Source organism: Antedon bifida, chromosome 3 (genome assembly GCF_963402885.1).
Source record: "Antedon bifida chromosome 3, ecAntBifi1.1, whole genome shotgun sequence".
In the NCBI taxonomy this organism is placed as follows: Eukaryota; Metazoa; Echinodermata; class Crinoidea; order Comatulida; family Antedonidae; genus Antedon; species Antedon bifida.
The window spans coordinates 2,257,279-2,270,070 of NC_136228.1; the positions used below are offsets into that span (position 1 = coordinate 2,257,279).

At 33.7% G+C, this 12,792-nt stretch overlaps 1 long non-coding RNA gene across 1 annotated transcript in view; it reads right to left on the reverse strand.

Moving 5' to 3' along the window:
• Window positions 1-4,085: 4,085 nt before the first annotated feature.
• LOC144838876 (uncharacterized) overlaps window positions 4,086-12,792 on the reverse strand; it is a 276,224-nt gene continuing 267,517 nt past the window's right edge. Inside the window, exon 3 of the long non-coding RNA XR_013611721.1 lies at window positions 4,086-4,146. This is a non-coding gene — a long non-coding RNA (uncharacterized LOC144838876). The remainder of the gene's footprint in view (window positions 4,147-12,792) is intronic.

Genomic DNA, 12,792 nt, shown 5'->3' on the forward strand with positions numbered 1-12,792 from the left:
TATTACTGCTTGGTTGTTTGTGGGTTCGTCGTCAATTTGTTTCTCACCTCTGGTTCAAGTATAATGTTTAGTATAACAGGTGCATTTTCCGCGTTATTATCCTATCATTTTTAAAAAAATTTTTCTTGAAATTCTTGAAAAAAAAAAAACACAAAAATTAAGAAATTTTTTTCTACTTGATGCAAATTAAATCTACGAGGCAATGTATATGTATATGCCACATATTCGAAACCCAAACTTTTGAACTATAATATCATATAGGCCTATGGCATACTACACTAAGGATACATTAGAAAATAACCATGATCATTATTGAGAAATATGATGTAACATTTGACCTAATTAATCACCCGAAACCAAAACAGATGTTTTTTTTTGTTATCAAATATTATATTTAATATTTGAAATATTGATTTTTAATTTCTGTAAATATATATTTGTTGGATTTTTATGAAAAAAAAATGTGCAGTGCAGTGCGTTTCTATTTAAAATATAACAAAAATACTTAAAACTGAACACAATTTATTATTATAAAATAATACATTTATTTAATAGAGAGATTAGTTACGTAACTAATCCATGGATTTAGATTAATTGTAGTTGATTTGAATATACACTAAATCCGATAAATGTAACAACATAATATAGTATAACCAATGGATATTCCATGATGGATCGATCGAAAGTCGATATCGGTTTCAACGTTGGAAGTGGATTTCACAGCGAGTAGTACTCGGGAATAGTTGATTGCAATATGACACATTCAATGTTCCTGGTACATCATCCAGGCATAGGATAAGAGCCTATACATTGCAATACGAATAAATTGACTTACAGATTTTCAGCAATGTTTTCGCACTTGGAATAAATTACTGTATTATAAATGATATAAAATAGGTAAGTAACAATAACATGGTATTTTAAAAATATATTTGCTCTTAAGAAGACCGATTTAAAAATGCTCAGGAGTATGTTCGTATTTGGTAAGTATCGACCTATACATAAAAATAGCATTGACTATTTCTTTAAATTATTATGATATAGTTTTATTTAAAACGCATAGTTAAACAATATTCACCGAGATGCTCATATCACAGAAATATTGTCATCATTTAATGATGATGATTAATAATCATGCAATACTTTTTTAAATTTTAAAAGTAAATTAAAGAATGTTATGCTTCATAATGACACATTTGAAATTGTTATCTTTCTAACCTTTTTACATTTTTGCCTTTCAATTTACATTTATATATTTATACTTTATTGAATTTTAATATTTTGTAATATATTTTTTACTTGTAATGTTTTTATGTTGCTTGTATTGTTGAGGCCCCCTCAAAATCAACTTCCGCTGGCTGAGTCACCCTCTAGAAATATTGTTGAATAAATAAATAAATATCTTAAAGAAAATAGAAAACATTTAACTTTTAATATTGTTCAAGATACCTTTGAAAGAGTATCGTGTTTAATTAATATTATTCATATCATACTGTTATTCATACTATTGTATCTTCGTTACGGTCCTATAGGCCTAATAGAGAACCTTTGAAACATACTGATTGTCAAATAGCACGTTTATGGTTTTAGATTAAGAGTTGTGAATAGTGAAAATGATCTTGTGAAATAAAGTGATCAATTTAATTCAATTAAAAAAATAAACTTCAGCTTGTCATACTATAACGCACAGTTTCAAAAGCGTTGTGCTAAAAAGCACGATATAAAATATTTAAAACAATGTTTAAAATTTTATGACAGTTTACATGGATCTTCTGGTTGATAAACGTTCCGTTCTAATTTGGAAATTAAATCATTGTGATTTAACCACGTGACTTCCACTGGTACAAACGTCGCAAAATATGTCCAAAATATGTATGTGGCCTAGAGTAAGTCTTACGAGCAACATCCAACAGTACACTGATTTCGTGATGGGCAATCCGACGGATATAAAGAATAAGTAACAATAACTAGGGTAGCCTACGGTATATTGCTATTGATCTGTGCGTATATTAAACAATAGTATTAATGATGTTTATGTGTAGGTATTGTATGTATTTTGACAATGTATTCGCCGATGAAAGCAGATGCTAGAAGCGTACGGAGCACCTCGTCACTAACATCGACATTACAGGACTACGTACAGACGCTGAATGGACGAGTAGCCAATTTGTGGAATGACTATGTAAGTTTACCAGCTTTATTTTCTACAGTAAATTGGAAAAACAATGCGCAGTTAAGTAAAATTTGAGCTTGGGGTTGCACTCTGGGACACGCAATGACCACGAACGCACAATGCACATTTTACTTGCGTTGCGACGTACATTATACGTCTTTGCGTTGGTTCTTGTGTTTGGATGTCAACTCACTTACGTTGACATCGGGAGGGAACCAAGTTTACATAATTTTAAGCTCTGTCTACACTATCAAACTAGTTTGAAAAAAAAGTGAGATGTGCCCAAACATGGTAGTGATATGACGACATTATTCTATAATTATTGGCACATCACATTTTTTTTGGATAAAGTTTGATAGTGTAGACCATAGTCAACCTTTGACTATGTGTCGACAGAGCTTACGTAGTGACCTTGAACGTATTGGTTCTCACTTGGACGCAACACAAGTGAGTTGACTAATCACAAGCGATGGGATATTCAAACTATCGCTTGTCATTGGTGAACTCGCTAATTGTGTTGCGCTTACGTCCTTGCATGACGTCCAAGTGGAAACCCAGCTTTACGGCGGGTTTACGTCTGCATTTCCTCCAAGTGTAAACATGGCTTTAACGCAAATATGCACGTAACGCCACGTGACGTCAATCAACAATCACATGGGATGATCCAAATTGTGATTGGACACATTATACATGCGATGAGCGAGTCCTTACCTTAATTCTCAATACGTTAATTGTTAATTATCACACCCAGATATAATAGGCAGTTTGATGATATATTAGGCAGTTTGTTAATCTAATATTTTGTTTCTCTCATTTAAAAATATTTCAGATAAATGATCGATTTAATGGTAACTTGAGATATTCTACCAACAAAACACATGGGCATCTTACGCAACACACAGCGGCTCTCGTTAGAAATCTTACAACGGTAAGTTTGTATGCGAACTGTTGATTTTAAAATATAAATTTGTATAGATCCACGTATTGTATATTTAAAAAAAATAATAGAAGTAAAGTTAGATTTGCGGTATAACATAATGTAAATTCTTTAACAAGGGAAATTGGATAAAGTTAACTTGGGAATGTTTCAATTTATACAGACGAGCGTTAGTGGTAAACGAAAAACAAAAATACAGAATCTAATGTTATTTCTTATGACCACTTAAAAACACGTAAACTCGGAGCGGACGGACAGATATTCTGGCTATGCTCACTCGTCTGTGCACATTGGCCTTTATTACTACAAACAGGAAAAAGTAAAATTGCACAACTCCCTGCTACAATCTTAAATTTACAAATTGAAAAAAGAAATTATGTGCAAAGCCTCCGGATACCTTCTCTAATAGTGTTTTTGTTTGCTATGCGGACCACCATTAAACTATTAAGCATATTATAAGGTATAAGGTATTTATATTTGTCCTCATGCTTAACTGGAAACTGATTAGGGCCCTCCATGGTACCACGGCAGCCAGCAGTGCAGCGCCTACCAGCACACCTAGGAGACGATCCTCTACTTTTTGCGAATAGTGTAATATTGTGCCGTATGTACACGGGACCAACGGCTTTACGTCCCATCATATTTCTATTATCAGTTTAATTATAAAACCAATACCATTAACTCATTTTTCTTTTGATTAGAACGATCATTTTCGGGAGTATATTACAGACCTCAGGGGTTATCGCCAAGGAATGATTTGTGTTAAGCAAAGAGAATCCATCATCTCCTCCTCGTCAACAAACTATTCAGAAGCTTCTCAAGATATAATCAACGACATCTTACAAGTTAATTATCGCATTGATAATTATGTAAGTTTCTTTTATTTCATGTTGCTTAAGCGTGGTTCCCACTAGCGACGTAACGTAACGCAAATGACGCAACGTAAGAAAATGCCCTTCCAATAATTGTGTTTGCCCCCCGCCTGCGTGAAATCAAACCTGCGATGTTTGCAGCACTATTGCGTCGTCGGTTTCCACTTGTGATTACGCAATACAGCACTTTGCGTCGATACGTCGCTGCGTTGCGTACTTGAACGCAACAACGTAAGCTTCAACGCAAGAATTTGACCAATCACAAGCGACGGTTCGGGTGATCCATCGTGTCGTGATTGGTCAAATTACTTGCGGTGAGCTTCTTCATCTTTTTGCGTTGCATCCAAGCGGGAACCGAGCTTTGTTGTAATTAACTGCTAATAAATAGAATACTAAAAAAAAAGTTTATTTCAAATTTATTATTTTTTTTGATAAATCTGTGTTCTAGACATTTATATTGATTTTAATAGTTTTGTTCTTTACTCCACAGCTTCAAAGTACTGGTGATGGTGGCGGACTCAATGTGGCTACATTGGCTCCTTTTCCATGTCGCCGATATTTTAACGATGCTCATCGAATCAACGAAAATGCCGTAATCGTTGAAAATTTATCAACTTTTGTAAGTGTGCTCTATGATGACGTCATACGTTTACATCATAATAGTAGCAGCTCTTGATTTTCATGACAATAAGTTAATTTTTATTAAAAAGAAAATTAATATTTAGCTAATAATTATTTATTTCTGATAAAACAACCTTATGAAAATAAACACACACTCCTTTTTTAAAGCAACGCAAGTAATTTAACCAATCACGGCGCGATGAATCATCATCCATCGCTTTGTCATTGGTCAAATTACTTGCGTTGCGCTTACGTTCTTGCGTTGCGTCCTAGTGGGAAAGAAGCAAGGATGAGTGCATACAATGTATGTTATAACACGGTAGACGCTGACGTCAGGCGTTTAAACAAATCCTTGGTTCGTGCAACAATGTTTAATAATCGGGTTTTCTTGTATTATTGGTTTCAATCAAATCAAACGCCCTTCAAGTTATGTGCTATTATATACCACAACAGTATACCTCGTAGACGATGTTGTCATACGTTTAAGTTAAATAATTTAACTTAATAAGTGCAGTGTAAAGTGTAAACAGAGGCTATACAATTTATTCTTCAGATAACATAACCTGACAGTACGTGCAGTATTAAGACTAGTTGCATTAAGGTTACCCCTAGTCTATTAGAGATATTAGTGTTGACTATTATTATTTATTATATGTTTTCTATTATTTATAATGTGTATATTGGAATAGTTGTTTAATTGATATATCAGGGTGCTTGCTTTTCTTGCCATTGTTTGGGCCTATGTTGTGCTGGCCGTTTGTGCTTGATTCTACAGTATTATAAACATATAAAAAAAATGTAATTAAGGTATAATGTTAGTGACCTCTATCTCACCAGAGATTCTCTACTCAACAGTGTTTAATTTTGTACAATGTTTAAGAATAAGGCAGACCCACTGTTTATAAGAACTAGGGCCTAGTATAGTATCTATTATATAAGATTTAAATTGTGTTACAGAGCCTCCTGACCATGGCACGACATACCAGCTGCTAATTTGCGATTTTCACTCGCAAAATACACGCGTGCATCCCGCGTGTTGAGCTAAGGAAGTTCAAAGATTACTGTATTTTGACAGTAAAGATGATTTTAAAATTATTATAAAAAAGTATCTTCTGTAAGAAGACAAAGTGTTCAACCGATTTCACGGTTGATTGATTACGTTAATTAAGGTAATTAGACGTTTTGTTTAGGCCCATGGTCTTATTTAAGAATATGTACGTACGTAACATATCACTGATTTTTACTGTTTAATAAATTGCAAATTGAAAATGATATGATTATGATTTTTTTTTACTATTGACAATAAAAACAACCCAATATTATATTAATCAATAATTAAGTCATATATACATCATCTTCACTTCATAATATTCAGGAAATGTCGCATATAATGTCGTATATATACCGCATGTATTGTTGTTTGGTATCCATATCTTCATCAAGACGGATTATACACATAAATGGACAAATCTATTTTTAGCATCGGGAAGTTTCATTCCGCGTATTGATGATCTAATCGAAGTATCTATTTTTAGAATTGGGATTTCCTTTCATATCTATTTATACAATGCCTAATTCAATAGACAGGGTATCGAAACCGAAACTAATGTTATGTTGTCTGTTGCAAAAAGGAGAGGCATGAACGGTTGCTATGGGTCTATTGCAAACAGATACCGATACTATGTCAAGACCTGTCAACATATATAACATTTTATTTTTCATAATTAAAAAACTATTTAGTGGTTCTAAGATGCATAATGAACCGAAACTATCATGAAATCGTTTATCAAATATAATATCTATGTATTCAATAAATTAAAAATATACTTTTATTTGTTTTTAGGAAAACTGGAATTTTTTCGCAATTATTTAAATATATAAATTCACAGTTTTATAATGCTATATTTTTTTTAATGAATTTTATACATATTTATACAATTATTAATTGTAATTGTATAAGTAATTAAATTTGTATCCGTTTTTGTCGACAGGACCACAATGCAAAACAAGTATATTTTTACTTGATTGTGTATAATCCTGTATAAATATTTTGTTAAATAAATAAATAAAAGAATAAATATATTTTTTATATGTATATGCAATTTAGCTTGATTCTATAATATATCTATACGGGTTTTTTTTCTATTTTCATGGTTGTATTTTCCTATTGATGTTATTGGACGCAATTTAGTTTTGTACTGCAATGTTGTTTTAAAATAAACCAGAATAAATAAATAAATAAAAATGTTATTAATCTTTACTTTTAATGTTTTTTTTTTTTGGGGGGGGGGGGGGGGTGGGGGAGAGACAATACTTTAATAGTAGGCCTACTGTATTTAAAAAGCATATACCGTAGCGAAACAGAAAAGATTTCCGCTACTGAGATCCATATAGGTCAGAAAATTCAATTAGACCAAACTTAAATAACAGCCTGATTTTATTAATCTTTACTTTTCATGTTTTTTGGGGGACAATACATCTTTAATAGTAGTAGGCCTACTGTATTTAAAAAGCATATATCGTAGCGAAACAGATAAGATTTGAGACAATTACACTCTCCTCCTTCAGGATTCGGCATCAACTAACGGTAACCACCGAAGAACACATCGTTAAGCCTACGATACCTCTCATAATACTGCAATCTTCCACTCCATATCCCGTTCGTTTGAGGAAATCAAACTCAATTGAAAAAAAAACACTCAAAAACATAACTACTGTAATCAATATCGTATTCAATTTACATACCAGTTTTATTCTGAACCAAAGTTTCTAATACAAGACCTTTAAGTATTAAATACGCATATAGGCCTAAGTACAGTGTATTATTCATTCATTCATAATGGTATAGTTACTAAAATGATCTTCACAGAAAACTGGATTGTGACAATTGTTTACATTATTAAAAGGTACTTAAAATATTTAAAATGTTTTAAAAAGATAGCAGAAAATAACATCAACAAATTGAGAAACACACTTGTAATACATCATATAAAAACAATAAAATAAATGAGCACAACATTAAAACTAGTAAAAATCTAAATAACTGGCCAATGAATTGAAAAAATTACCTAACATAACATTAATATATATAATATAATAGGCATATTATAGATAACACAAATTCTACATAAAATACAATTCCTGGAGATCAACCTCCTATATTTTTGTTGTGCAAATTAAAAAATTCGGGACTCCAAAACCATGAGATTTGTGGGCCTTTTTTGGTGTCAGGGTAACCTCTATCGCAGATAGTGTAAGTGGCACCTTCACAAACAACCCACCTATCAAGAAGTCAGATTTACAATCTCTCTTCCCTGGTTACCAAACCGAGCACCTTTTATAAGCGGCCTATACTATTCAGAATGTTGTACACACACGGGTACCGTACACGTTTACCGCGTTCAGCGGCACACACTAAGGCCTAGCCTACCTAAAGCTAGGCTTACTAACAGTAGGCCTATATGTACGCGATCTGCTGCACTGCAATTCACTTCCGATGGCATGTTGAAATTCAAAATCATCTAATATAATCCTAAACACGAAAAATAGTGACAGACAATACAGCGATTTGAAAACTGTAAGTGGTTTAGGCCTATGATTCCAATATCAAACTAAATCTTCCGTTTTCTTGCAGCGTACTGAGTCGACTGTGAAATTATTTCGTTACTGCATCGAAAAGGGGAATCCCATGATGTCATTCACATCATCCAATCATAGCTCAAAACAACTTTGCATAGCATACGTAACAGTACATAACAGCACTATTGGCTAACATTACTGTTAACGATTACATCATCGGTAAGGTAAGTAAAACTTCATCGGTAATAGGGAAAGCGGTATTTTGAATCTGAGAAATGATCAGATAGCCTTACATATATAAAAGCAGAGATGGAGTCAAATCAAATCATTCCTAAACGTAAACATCAACAGAATGGAGACAGGTAAGAGTTTATACGTTGAATTTTATTATTTTTTTCCTTATGTGATCTGAGCCCATTAGGCTACTAAATAGGGTTTTGCCATGATCGTGTACGCGATGAATGGATAGATAGATCCCGGCCAATTTCTGTACATTATTCTATTGGTAGGATAGTTTGCCTATAAACCTTTAACGGATAATAAATTGATTATAGATTATGTACTTATGTGCGCAATAATCATGTTTTACGTTTGTTTTGAGGTCCCTCATTCCTATGATGGACGATGAGCTTAATTAATAATATCAATCGTAGTTACCGCTCATCTCCATAAAACGATCAAGTGATAATTATACAATTCAACTAGAACTTTATTAGAACTAAAGCTTGGTTCCCACTAGAACGTAACGCAAGGACGTAAACGCAACGCAAGCGTGTTGACCAATGACAAGCGAAGTTATAGACAGTTAGCAATCACAAGCGAATAAGCCATCGCTTGTGATTGGTCAATTCACTTGCGTTGCGTTACGTCCTTGCGTTGCGTCGCCAGTGGGAACCACGCTTTAACTTTCATACTAGGACGTAACGCAGGGATGTAAGCGCAACGCATGTATTTTGACCAATCACAGGCGTGCGTCGTCCTTGTAGGAACCAAGCTGTGCGTGTATCAATAGTTACTGTGCAATCAACATTTAATGCCTACAGTATTATAAAATGTCTTATGCATGCGCGAACAAGTTTTTAATTCTTTAAGAATATTTTTCTCTATTATCTCTTTTTTTATAGTCTTTATAATAATGTAATTTGTTTCTTTCATTCGCAGTCGTTTTATTAATAATCGCTACCTGCTTATACAGTGTGAAAGCAGCTCCTATCCCCTCAATTGCCGACGATTTAGATAATAAAGTCGAAGAATTGGTAAATAGACAAAGATCAATATTAAATAATATGGTGAGTGGTAATGTATTTTACTTTTAAAACACACAAATATATTCGGTTTTTATTTTAGAATGAATGGGAGGTGGGAACCCGTAATCTCCGGACTCATACTAATAGTCTTGTAATAGACTGAATTCAAATTTCCTATTTGGATTAATCGATGAAAGACATTGTCCATACCATGGCATAATGTACCAACAATGGAGTTAGTTCGGTTTCAGACAAATAAACTTATAGGCCTATCTATTTTATGTTCAATTTACAGTCTTGGCGCCTTTAGTTATTCGCCCACCCGCGCGTAAGTTGGTTTCATGGGCATAGTTTATTGGTGGTAGGTCACCAACGTACCCGGGTATATAAAGCATGAACGGGCCCATAGACTGCAGTCTGATTGAATGGGCCCATAGACTGCAGTCTGATTGAACGGGCCCATAGACTGCAGTCTGATTGAACAGGCCCATAGACTGCAATCTGATTGAACGGGCCCATAGACTGCAGTCTGATTAAACGGGCCCATAGACTGTCCAGTCTGATTGAAGGGGCACATAGACTGACGATTGGAACGATTTTCTCATACTGTATTACCGTTCGTATTTATTCGTTTCAGCCTTATCAGTGCAGGGGTAGTTTACTGTGTTTTGGCTTATAAAACGTGGAGTTATCTTTAAATGATTTAAAGTTTGTAACGGCATGTTTATTATATCAGAAATCAGTTAATATTCACATTTGCCTCGCTTGCTTTCAAACTAAAGCTTGATTCACACTTTGAGACGCAACGCAACGACAGCATACGTGTAATTTGACCAATCACAGGCAATAGTTTGGATGATTCATCGAGCGCGCGCCGCCGTGATTGGCAAAATTACTTGCGTTGCGATTATGTTCCTGCGTTGCCTCCTAATAATATAGTAGTTGGGATTTAGTGTTCATTCATGTAACTCATGAGGTCACAATATATACATATATCACATATTACCAAAAGGGCCTTTAAAAAAACCAAGTAAACAGTAAATGTAGTTATCCAGTATAATATTAACTATGATTAATTTTGTGAATTAAGTAATCGATAGTTGTTATACTTTATTGACGCGAAAGTAAAACTAGATCGATCCAAGTCCGCCAGCTTTAGGCAATCGCTTTTCCCTTTTCAACACGTGGGTACTCGTTACCATACTAAAATATTACACATTATATAATGATAATTTCATTTAATCACAATTATTCACTATTCCTTATTGTTGTCATTTTTGTCTTACCAATTATTTAACTATCATTGTCATTTTATACAAGTATACTATATTATTGATTTACATATGCTATATTATCATTATGTATCGCCACGGTCATTAATATTATTTTTGTCTATTCAAATTGTTGTTATTTTTAATAATATTTTCTTGACAATTGCTTGTGATTACTCATCCTAGTAGTAATATTTTTGTTTATAGAAAACTATGAGGTTTGGTGATCCTGGGTACACGAACGGATACACAAATAACAATGTACCTCAAAATCAAGATGCCTACGCTAGGTCACAACAACCAGATATAACGGTAAGTAATTAGAAACTAACGTTTGGTTTCCACATGGACGCCGCAACTACGTAAGCGCATCACAAGCTATTTATCCAGTGACGTACGAAGCGATAGATCATTCGAACTGTCGCTTGTCATAATTGGTGAATCACTTCTCGCTCAAGCTCACCGTAAAGTAACTTGACCAATCAAGAACCTTCGCGCGCCTGTGATTGGGTCAACTAACCCGCACTGCATTGCGATGTTACACGCACAAAAGATGTGATTTGTTAACGTAGGCCTACGCTCTGGCTTTGGTTCTCCACCCCATATAGTGGGAAAAACCCAAAAAGATTTAGCTAAAAGGCCATTGAACAACGCCCCTCCCCCTCCCGCTCCCCTAACACCATGTGATCAATAGAAATGCCATGTCAATTTACCGTCTTATGGTTTCTTTTGCAGTTCCCTCAGATATTTGCAGCATACTATGATGAACTGTTCACTTACAACAATGCTATGATCTGTTTCAAGAATTATGAAACAAAAATGGACAGAACACCGAATTATTTTGACGATTTTGTCAAAATACAATTAGTAATAACAGAAGTACAACATCGTATAACGAGATATGTAAGTATTTTGTTGTTGTAAACGTTCTCTTTGGTAACAGTCTTTTCACACAGTCAACAGTCAATTGACTGAAGATAGAGTTACTGTCAGTCATTTTAATCGTTTGGCAGTAGTATCAATACCATTGTTAGCTCACTGTAAAGCCACATTCACACGGTGCCGTGTGTTTAAAATGGAAAATCATAAAAAAAAGGGAATCTTATTCCTTCCGTGAAACGGAACAAATTAATGTGAATGTCGCTCTAATGTGGGATCTATTATGTTAATATTAAACTAATATTAAACAAATTATCGAAGTACATATTTTTGATTTAGGTTACTACACTTTTATTTGATTTTATTTAACAATATCAATCTTTCTAAAACACAAAATAACCACAAGCTTTTTTAAGGCGGCGTACAAAAGGTTTACATTATCAGAGTTTACGCGCGCGCGTACGGTTTTAACAGTATCGAATATCATGGATAAACACTATCTATACACAGAAATCGAATTAATACTTGAAATAAAAAATTAAAAAGTTTAAATATCTTTACTAATTATTATTATTTTTTCTTTAAAGCTTGAGCAAGAGTTGGAACACGATTTGATTGCTGGATCAGAGGGACACCCGGTTGCATGTAGGTTTTACAACGAACAAGCGAACGACTTTATGATGGTTGCCACTATGGACAACTTTGCAGATTATCTGAGCGTTTTGAGAGATGACGTCATCAGACTGCGTTTCACTGGCTCGCAATAAATGAGAGGATTTGATTTATACAAGGTGCACTGCGCACCACCACGCAATTGTAAATAGAATTTCATTCATCTGTTGTACCATTCTGTTTAGCTCATAGCAAGCAAAAATAAATAATTTTTCTGAAATAATATTTTTTTTAAATAGTAATATATATAAATAACTTTAGATATGTTACATTATCTAATTTGAATTCCAATTGAGTACTAAACCTTGAATCCGAATGCAATTTAACTTACAATTTGTAAATAATAATAAGATCGAAAATATATTTTAAATAATCAATTATTTATATATTAATACGTCACCACGAGAAGACATCTGACGAACGCGTCCAATAAGAATGCCAGTACAAAATGATCAGGGTTTATACGCGCGCGTCTTGGTTTTGGTGTATTCCTGAAGAATCAGGTGCTGTATATATTAAGCGCTTCCAGAATAAAGTAAAA